Source organism: Somniosus microcephalus, chromosome 1 (assembly GCF_052327205.1).
Source record: "Somniosus microcephalus isolate GS21.2 chromosome 1, FLI_Smic_1.0, whole genome shotgun sequence".
NCBI lineage: Eukaryota > Metazoa > Chordata > Chondrichthyes > Squaliformes > Somniosidae > Somniosus > Somniosus microcephalus.
The window spans coordinates 89740736-89751419 of record NC_140987.1 but is presented as its reverse complement, the minus strand read 5'-3'; the positions used below and the strand labels follow the sequence as shown (position 1 = coordinate 89751419).

At 45.9% G+C, this 10684-nt stretch overlaps 1 protein-coding gene across 7 annotated transcripts in view; it reads left to right on the top strand.

Annotated features, from left to right (window-relative positions):
- The first annotated feature begins 126 nt into the window (after positions 1–126).
- The window catches only part of elavl2 (ELAV like RNA binding protein 2), a 122289-nt gene continuing 111731 nt past the window's right edge, over positions 127–10684 (top strand). For 2 of the 7 annotated variants that reach the window (XM_085984060.1, XM_085984049.1), the window contains exons 1-2: positions 127–396; positions 593–705. The gene's annotated coding sequence lies outside the window, so the exon portion shown is untranslated. Of the gene's footprint in view, positions 441–592; positions 706–10684 lie in introns of all 7 variants that reach the window. The other 5 variants (XM_085984046.1, XM_085984042.1, XM_085984044.1 and 2 more) reach the window with 5 other exon arrangements.

The window sequence follows — 10684 nt, the reverse complement described above, 5'->3', positions numbered from 1 at the left end:
CGCGATGATGGACAAGGGCATTGGCCAAAGAGCTCATCGGAAATCGATGGTTGATTGGGGGGGGGGGGGGAAAGAGCGTTTCAGCCAATGAGCAGCTCTCTCCTCCCTCCCCACCCGCTTTCTCCCTCCCTCCCGAGCAGGCTGCGCGCGTGCCGGCAGAGTATAGGTCCGCCGCTGTCTACATGCGCCGTTCCATGTGGACCTGCAGCAAAGGCTGGTGGCGCGGCGCGGCGAGGGCGGATGTGGAGAGGTGCGGAGTTGTTCGGCTCTATAAAGCTGTGCGCGAACACACCTCCCAGTGACAGAAAAAGCGCCTTCTTATTTCTCATCTGCGTCAGACCTCTTTACAGCGTGATGCAGCTGGTGTTGCTGTTGTAGGGGAAGATTTGAAAGCCGGTTAGACAGTTCTTAAATTCTTTTGTTCATTTAAGTTGTTCCTTGTAAGTTTGTTTCAACACGATACGCCAATTGAATTTAATTAGACTTCCCCCGGCTTTTTTTTTTAAAGTTTATTTGGTGCATTTTTTTTTGTTGCTTTCTGTATTGGACGTTCTGGTACATTTATTTTTTTTCTACCCAATATTACTTCTAGGCTGCTTTCACTTCAGGGTTTGCTGTACTTGAACTATTAATACCCTTTGCGTCACACCTTCCTTTTTTCGTAGAAGGACTACACTTAACTTTTCTACTCTTAAAAGCCAAAAGGTAAGTGGCCGTTTTACTGGTGCTTTGGTTTGCATTTAATTAGTTTTCCTTATAACATTTAGTACGGAAATTTTGGGTTTGATTGAAAGGACTACCCAGTCCAGTAGTAAAACGGAATTTCAGAAATTACGGATAGATATCCTTTTTATTTGAGAAAGTATCTTATTTTTAAAAAATAAGTAAAATGCCGGTAAATATAAATATTTTTGGCTTATTGTTTCTCGCCTCTCCCGTTCTCTTGAACGCAATAGCGGTTGTAGAACTGCCGTCAGGGTTCCTGGAGCCACTTAATCAAAAGATACAACTCCATACAATCTGGATTTTGAATGCACCTTGGCACCCTGCACACAATAGTGGCGTATGGACCAGGGTTTTGAAAGTACCTATTTTTTGGTGTATCTGTTGTATCTCCCACTTGGAGGCTGTGAAATGTCGATCACAAAGCAGTGCTGCTGGTATCTAAAGATAGGTGAGCTCTCGTTCCCTCCGTCGTACCAGATTGCTGTATCTCAATGCAGTTATTTGTATACCTAATTTTTTTGGTTGTCTCTTCCTTCATCCCGAATTTTTTGGCAATTACAATTTCTAATCACGGCACATTTTAATTTTGGGGAAATGATTCGATAGTGCCAAAATAAATAGGGCTCGGTGGGTCCTTCTTCCCCCCACCCCCGAAAAAGCGACTGAACCACATTGGCAAATTGAAGTACAGTAAATGCGATAGGAACTTTTCTTTCTGGATGATGGAACTCGGGTAGTTAACTATACGCCGTCAAATGCATATTTTGAGGATGTTATTTATGCAAAAAAACTAACTTAATTATGTACCTTGGCGCTTAAACACGTCGACCTTGCTGACTGGCCATTTGGTCGGAGTTCGGCACGTGCCTAGAAAGGATTTTCAAGCCAGTTTCTCGAGGTTAAATGGCAGAATTATAAATGTTGGTTACTCAAGGGATCGCCGATACTTGAAAGATATAATGCCAATTCGGAACGCTTCCCATCTTGGATGGGGGACACTTTACAGCCACGATATTCACAATATACCCCTCTCGCTGTAGGATTGCAGTTAGAAGGCATTGAAGAAGTACTCACTACACATCTTCAATCATGCAGTCACCTGGGAGTAAATGCGTGGGGATTGGGGGAAATCAGTAACTATTCTATTATACCGCCACTGATCATCTGAAAATGCTAAAACGGTCAACAACGCTGGATCAAATGCTTACGAGGTTGACCAGTCTCCTATGCTCACAAACGGACCAGTACAATTTTGTTCGGACCGGATTTGGGGCCAGGCTTCATGCTGTACGCTTTGGGAACTCAATGTTGCAAGACCACCTCTTGGAAAGGTGGTGGGTGGGGAAGAGGGTCTAGCTCCTGAGGTTTATCTCCGTTAGATAGTCCTGACTTACACTGCCACTTTTGTGTTGATGTGCAATGCAACAATCACTTGCATGTACGCAAAAATTGTAGCATTTGAAAAAGGGCTGTATTTCATTTGTACCTTCAACTCGGATGTCATGGGTCACGCCGTTTTTTAAACCCACAACTGATAGTCTCCGCGACACGCGCTCGCTCCTTCGTTTTCTCCATGCTGTCTGTTTCGGAGTGGCGGAGGAGAGGAGCCCTTGACTCAACTGTATCGGGTGCCTGAGGAAGCGCCAACCTCCATTTGAAGCGCGGTCACTGTCAATCCTGCAGCCGTCACCATTTTTTTCCCGCCAAACTGCCGGGTCGCTTGCCAGTTGGTAACACAACCAGGCAGGGAAATGGTTTGTTTTGCAGATTGTGGTAACAAAACTGGCACGAATCGGGTTAGAACACAGCAGCGGAAAGGCTATGGGCTGTGTATCTTCCAGTTAAAGGTTCCCCGCCGCCCTTTTTTTGGTATGGTTGTCTCCTTTTTCCACGTCGTGAGGTTGGAGCACCGGGCGTGTCTGTGGCCCCGGGAGCACCGGGCGTGTCTGTGGCCCCGGGGGGGTTGGAGCACCGGGCGTGTCAGAGCACCGGGCGTGTCTGTGGCCCCGGGGGGGGGGTTGGGAGCACCGGGCGTGTCTGTGGCCCCGGGGGGGGGGGGGGTTGGAGCACCGGGCGTGTCTGTGGCCCCGGGGGGGTTGGAGCACCGGGCGTGTCTGTGGCCCCGGGGGGGGTTGGGACACCGGGCGTGTCTGTGGCCCCGGGGGGGGTTGGGACACCGGGCGTGTCTGTGGCCCCGGGGGGGTTGGAGCACCGGGCGTGTCTGTGGCCCCGGGGGGGGGTTGGGACACCGGGCGTGTCTGTGGCCCCGGGGGGGTTGGGACACCGGGCGTGTCTGTGGCCCCGGGGGGGGGGTTGGAGCACCGGGCGTGTCTGTGGCCCCGGGGGGGTTGGGACACCGGGCGTGTCTGTGGCCCCGGGGGGGTTGGAGCACCGGGCGTGTCTGTGGCCCCGGGGGGGGTTGGGACACCGGGCGTGTCTGTGGCCCCGGGGGGGTTGGGACACCGGGCGTGTCTGTGGCCCCCGGGAGGGAGGGGGTTTGGAGCACCGGACGTGTCTGTGGCCCGGGGGGTGGGGGGTTGGAGCACCGGGCGTGTCTGTGGCCCCGGGGGGGGGTTGGGACACCGGGCGTGTCTGTGGCCCCCGGGAGGGAGGGGGTTGGAGCACCGGGCGTGTCTGTGGCCCCCGGGGAGGGGGGGGGGGTTGGAGCACCGGGCGTGTCTGTGGCCCCCGGGGAGGGGGGGGGGTTGGAGCACCGGGGGTGTCTGTGGCCCCCGGGGGGGAGGGGGTTGGAGCACCGGGGGTGTCTGTGGCCCCCGGGGGGGTTGGAGCACCGGGCGTGTTTCCAGAATGCTGTGTGATCGGCTGGAATCTCTCAAAGTTCGCCGCCAACGTGCTCGTGCGGCTCCCACCGACCGCCCCATTTGGCGCCAGGCTTGGGTGGGGGGGGACGTGACTCTGTTCTGCACCATCAGTGCGGGTGATGTATTACATGCGGTGCTTGGGAGTTGGGTTGGGGAACACGTGTTTCCTTGTCGGCATCCGAAATGAGGTTTTGCAAGCTCCGTTCCCGCCCGCGCGCGCGCCCCCCCCCCCCCCCCCCCAAAAAAAAAAAAATCCCCTCCTTGTAATTCAGGTTGCTTATTGTGCGTTAGTTTTTTGGGGGGAACTCGTGCTTAATCAAACCTTACTGAGAAGGAACAACATGCGTCATCTCTGATGAGAAGGTTGCGGTCGCGACGTTATAAACGTAGACTTTCTCATTACTGCAAATAATTTCCTTTTTTATACCCAAGTAATCAATGTATTTTAGTAGTTGGAGGTTTCTCATGGTCTTAAGAAAAAATGATTGTCACTGATAATTGGGATTTCTCCTTTGCTTATCTATGTAGGGTGTGAGTTGCTAGTGCTGAAGTGTGGATGGCTGTAGATAATACTACTACTCCACAACGAAAACTATAGCTACTACTACACAACGAAAACTATAGCAGACAAGACTGGGCATTATTTAACTTAAAGCTTTATAACCAGTTGATAATTTCTGAGTACATGTTTTCCTAAAGTATGTTCACCAAGCTGTAATTTCTCAGAATCCCATGCTTAAATAAGCCAACTTCATGTTTTCATTTCAGACAGTTACCTGACCTCTTGGAAACACGTCATTGTTAAAGTAGAATTCCTCCACTTCTAGAGAAGACTATAACGTGCTATGGATTGCTGCAATTTATATTTGACCCAAAAATTTGTGCTCAAAATTACACCAATTATACTATCTTTGCAGTGAAAAGCAGCTGTTTAAGGCACACGCAAACAAAAGTGACCATATAAATTGAGACTTGCAAGTGAACTAAAGCTGTAAGCCCTTTCAGAAGGTGATCTTGCGGCGTTGAGTGCAGTGTATATCGCCATATCTAGCTGTAGTAGCTGTTGCACTATAAAAGAACGTTATCATAACGTGGAGCAAATTTTCATTAATTGGCATGCAGCTTTCACTAGTGTAGTGAACATTGGCACCCGGAGGAAGTAAACGTGGCATGAATCATCTTGAATTAAATAATTACTGCAATTAACTAATTTACTGATGGTAAATACAATAAGGCCGATAGGCTTAAACGTTATTTCATACTCTAATCCATGAGTTCAGCACACGCTTGCTGAAATAAGTGACCTTCAGTGTGTTATGTATATGGTGGACTTATAAGATTGGAGATTTGATTTATTTGCTGCATGTTAAAAGGAGTAAAGTATACAATAGTGATGCTGATGTCGAATATCCTGTTGATTGTAATGGAACATGCTGGTTATAAATTTGACTTTGGGAGAGGAGGAATTAATCTCTGTACAGAGCCTTAATAGCATTTCTGTTGTATTTTTAACATTTGTAAATATTTTATACCATTGCAGAAACTGCATATTTTGAAGGTTGGTGCTTCCAAAATGCTACCATCTGAGGTTGTAGCATAAGTAATTCTGACGCTGCAACATTCAAGTGTGTCTAGTAAAGGTGTTGACCAGAGGTTGGACTATTCCCATGCTGTGGAAGGGTGTGCCACCTGGGTTGTACTTGGGGGATTGTTTTTATTTGGGGGATCTAAGTGTATGAAAATCAAATGAGAAGCTTTCACAACTGTTCATTTAAATGATCCCTTTGCCTGCTCACAACTACTACAGAATTTGTTCATCCCAGTTTGGCATAAAAATAAAACAAAAAAGGTGACTCAACTGTGGCTAACAAGGGAAATTAGGGATAGCATAAGATCCAAGGGGAGGACATATAAATTGGCCAGAAAAAGCAGTAAACCTGAGGATTGGGAGCAGTTTAGGATTCAACAAAGGAGGACAAAGGGATTAATTAAGCGGGGGAAAATAGGGTATGAGTAAGCTTGCAGGGAACATAAAAACTGACTGTAAAAGCTTCTATAGATATGTGAAGAGAAAAACATTGGTGAAGTCAAGCGTAGGTCCCTTGCAGTCAGAATCAGGGGAATTTATAATGGGGAACAAAGAAATGGCAGACCAATTATAAATACATATTTTGGTTCTGTCTTCACAAAGGAGGACACAAATAACCTCCAAGAGGTGTCGGAGAACATAGGGTCTGATGAAAGGGAGGAACTGAAAGAAATCAGTATTTGTAGGGAAATGGTGTTGGGGAAATTGATGGGATTGAAGGCCAATAAATCCCCAGGGCCTGACAAACTACATCCTAGGGTACTTAAGGAAGTGGCCCTAGAAATAGTAGATGCATTGCTGGTCATCTTCCAACATTCGATAGACTCTGGAACAGTACCCATGGATTGGCAGGTAGCTAATGCTACCCCACTGTTCAAAAAAAGGTGGTCGAGAAGACGGGGAATTACAGACCGGTGAGCCTGACATCGGTAGTGGGGAAAATGCTAGAGTCCATTATAAAAGATGTAATAGCAGAGCACTTGGAAAACAGTGACAGGATCGGACAAAGTCAACATGGATTTACAAAAGATAAATCGTGCTTGACTAATCTACTGGAATTTTTTGAGGATGTAGCAGGTAAAATAGATAAGGGAGAACCAGTGGATGTGGTGTATTTGGACTTTCAAAAGGCTTGCGATGAGGTTCAGCATAAGAGATTAGTGTGTAAAGTTAAGGCACATGGGATTGGGGGGCAAGGTGTTGACTTGGATAGAGAACTGGTTGGCAGACAGAAAACAGAGTTGGAATAAACGGGTCTTTTTCCGAGTGGCAGGCAGTGACTAGTGGGGTACCGCAGGGATCGGTCCTTGGACCCCAGCTATTCACAATATATATTAATGATCTAGACAAGGGAACTAGATGTAATATCTCCAAGTTTGCAGACAACACAAAGCTGGGTGGGCGTGTGTACTGTGAGGAGGATGCCGAGAAACTCCAGTATGATTTGGACATGTTTGGGTGATTGGGCAGAAGCATGGCAGATGCAGTATAACGTGGATAAATGCGAGGTTATCCACTTTGGTGTCAAAAACAGGAAGGCTGATTATTATCTGAATGGCAATAGATTGGGAGAAGGGGAAGTGCAATGAGACCTGGGTGTCCTTGTGCACCAGTCACTGAAGGTAAGCATGCAGGTGCAGCAGGCGGTTAAGAAGGCAAATGGTATGTTGGCCTTCGTAGCAAGAGGGTTTGAGTACAGGAACAAGGATGTCTTGCTGCAGTTGTGCAGGGCCTTGGTGAGACCACACCTTGAGTATTGTGTGCAGTTTTGGCCGCCTTATCAGAGGAAGGATGTTCTTGCCATGGAGCGAGTGCAGCGAAGATTCACCAGGCTGATACCTGGGATGGCAGGAATGACTTATGAGAAGAGATTGGGTCGATTAGGCTTATACTCACTGGCGTTTAGAAGAATGAGGGGGAATCTTGTTGAAACTTAGAAAATTCTGACAGGACTGGACAGACTAGATGCAGGAAGGATGTTCCCGATGGTCGGGGAGTCCAGAACCAGGGGTCACAGTCTAAGGATAAGGGGTAAGCCATTTAGGACAGAGATGAGGAGGAATTTCTTCTCCCAGAGAATGGTGAACCTGTGGAATTCTCTACCACAGCAGTAGAGGCCAATTCATTAAATATATTCAAGAAGGAGTTAGAACGGGGTACTGAATTTGGATGATCAGCCATGATCTCATTGAATGGCGGAGCAGGCTTGAGGGGCCAAATGGCCTACTCCTCCTATTTTCTATGTTTCTAACTTTTATTTATATAGCGCTTTAACGTAGTAAAATGTCTCAAGGTGCTTTACAGGAGTGTTACAAAACAGAATTTGACACCGAGCTACATAAGGAGAAAATAGGGCAGATGGCCAAAAGCTTGGTCGAAGAGGTAGGTTTTAAGGAGCGTCTTAAAGGAGGAAAGCGAGGCAGAGGGAATTCCAGATCTTAGGGCCTAGGCAGCTGAAGGCACAGCCACCAATGGTTGAGCGCTTATAATCAAGGATGCTCGAGGCCAGAATTACAGGCGCGCAGCTTTCTCTGGTGGGGTGGGTGGCTGGTGGAGATTATAGAAATGGGGAGGGGAGAGCTTGGAGGGATTTGAAAACAAGGATCAGAATTTCAAAATTGAGGCATTGCTAAACCAGGAGCCACGTAGGACAGCGTGCACAGGGGTGATGGATGAACGGGACTTGGTGTCAGTTAGGACGCAGGTAGCTGAGTTTTGGATGACCCAAGTTTACGTAGGGTAGAACTTGGGAGGCCAGCTGGGAGTGCATTGGAATAGTAAAGTCTAGAGGTAATAAAGGCATGGATGACGGATTTAGCAGCAGATGAGCTGAGGCTGCGGCAGAGATGGGTATGTTAGAGGTGGAAATAGGCAGTCCTAGTTATGGCACGTGTATATATGGTCGGAAGCTCCTTTCAGGGTCAAATATAACGCCAAGGTTGCAAACAGTCTGGTTCAGCCTCACAGATGCTGGGGAGAGGGATGGAGTCGGTGGCTAGGAAACAGTTTGTGGTGTGGACAGAAGACAATGGCTTCCGTCTTCCCAACATTTAGTTGGAGAAAATTTCTGCTCATCCAGTACTGGATGTCGGACAAGCTGTTGGACAATTTGGAGACAGTGGAAAGGTCGAGAATGGTGAGGTAAAGCTGGGTGTCATCAGCGTGCATGTGGAAACTGACGCTGTGTTTTCGGATGATGTCTCCGAGGGGCAGCATGTAGATGAGAAATAGGAGGGGGCTAAGGATAAATCCTTGGGACCCCAGAGGTAACTCTGCAGGAGTGGGAAGAGAAGCCATTGCAGGTGATTCTCTGGCTATGATTAGATAGATAAGAATGGAACCAGGCGAGTGCAGTCCCACCCAGCTGGAGGATGGAGTGGTCAACCCTGTCAAAGGCTGCAGACAGGTCAAGAAGGAGGAGGGAATAACTTGAGTTATATAGCCCATTGATGAGCATATCATCTTGTTACATGTTTTAACAACTCAAGAATTGTAAGTAATAAAATAATTTCATAGAACTCTGCTGGGTACAGAAATGTCATTAAGATATTGAAAAATGCCACCCCCAATTGAGATGGCAGTGTTTGCATGGTAGTTGTAGAATTTGGATCTGAAGAGATGTTTCCGTAAATAATTGAGGACATTGTGCTAACTAACTTTGTAGGGCTTTCAAGTTCATGGATAGCTTCCTTTTTGGAACTAAAAGTAAAGCAGTTGCTAGAACCTATCAAAATTGTGAAGTGCAATTTTAGTATATGTGTATATGTAAAACTTGTGTGAAACTCATCAATAGTATGGTAAGTCCAAATCTATAGGACTTTTGATACCTTTTGGTTGGCTTTGAATTAAATTTAAGGCTGTAACACTTTTGTATTGGCCAAATCCAATTTACTCCACTATTAAACTAAATTTAAGATGAAGCTTGTCACTTGTGTTCTTGCATAAATATCAGTCACTCTGGTAAAGCAGGTTACACTATTCTTTGTTGCGACTTGTAAATTGGTCACAGTAGAAAATAGATTTTTTTTATAATTAAAAAAAAAAAATGAAGGCATGACCAATACACTAGGTATTTATCAGGCTAGGCAGCATCCATGGAGAGAGAAACAGTTAATGTTTGCCTGGCCTGCTGAGTGTTTCCAGCATTTTCTGTTTCAGATTTCCAGCATCTGCAGTATTTTGCTATTGCACTAGGTATTTATGTCTTGCTTGGGGTGCATTGCACAAATAAATGTTAGAACTAAATCTGATCTATAATTCTGTAGTGAAGCTATAAAATTTTCTTGCAATACAGAAGGGAATAATTCAATACAAGTTACCCTTAACTTACCATCAGATATTGATAATTAAAATAAAAGACTAATTTAAACTTGGAACTAGTTTTAGTCAAAGGCACATCTTTTGAGCACTGGCCCATGTCTGTGACCAGAATTCGGCTGAGTATTCAAGGTCCAGTTTAATTACTTTTGACTTTTGCTCTTTATGGTTTTAGCTATATAGTTCACTTTGATTGCTTCTCTGCAGTAATTAGATATGTTAAGCTGGAGTGCACTAATGCCCCTGGAACTCTGCTTCACCCATAACAATTAATATGGTTCATAGGGAAAAGAAAGTGTGATCGTAAGTACTGTGTGTGCAGTACTTTCCACTTCATATTAAATTTTAATCTGTCTGTTCTGACCACTTTAATGTAGGTTTCTGGATGATTTGTGTGTGTGTCTTCCTACCCTCTTTCCCAGCTCTTATAGTGTCAATATGACAGCAGTTGCGATGAATGCTACAGTGCGATGAAACTTGTGAATTTGAAGTCAATACACCTTGTGTGGGATGTTGCAGTAATATAGTAGGATGGGTTAGTTTATTCTGCCGTTTAACTTGGGATTTGTTCCTATTTGCAGGGAGGGGCAAAAACTGAGTGTTTTCTTTGACCCTTAATCCAGCTGATTGCCGTACCTAATAATTCCATTTAATAATTCTGGCTTAGAATAGTTGGCAGCAGTGTGATCAGCCAGGACTCTGTTCTTTCCCCTCCACCACACCACCCCCCCCCCCACCCCCTCCTGCTCCCAAAAGGGAGTCTTTTTATGTGATCTTTCTGTTAAGTAGGAGGTAGGCACAAGAACTGAATTTCATAGATTTTAGTCCACTCCTTGTGGTGATGGGTGGGATGGACACATGCCTGCCAGTGTGCCTGTGATTGATCGAGCCAAATCGGAGTTTGGCATTCAGTCTATAGATCAGTCAAAGGGCTCTGCCATTAAAGCTGCATGAATATTCTCAGCACATCTCAAATTCTGGTTTAAAAATGATTCTTTGACACACAATATGCAATAACAGCACTGTTTTTTGCAAGACTAGGGAAAAGATGTTTGGATCCCACAGTGAAGAGGAAAGTATTGTATAATTTTTTAGAAAGTTTGTTGCAAAGTTGCTTAGCCTCAGGATTGCACAGCTACTGTGATGCAGACAACAACTTGCATTTATATAGCGCCTTTAACGTTGTAAAACATCCCAAAGGAGGGTAATCAAAACAAAATTTGACACTAAG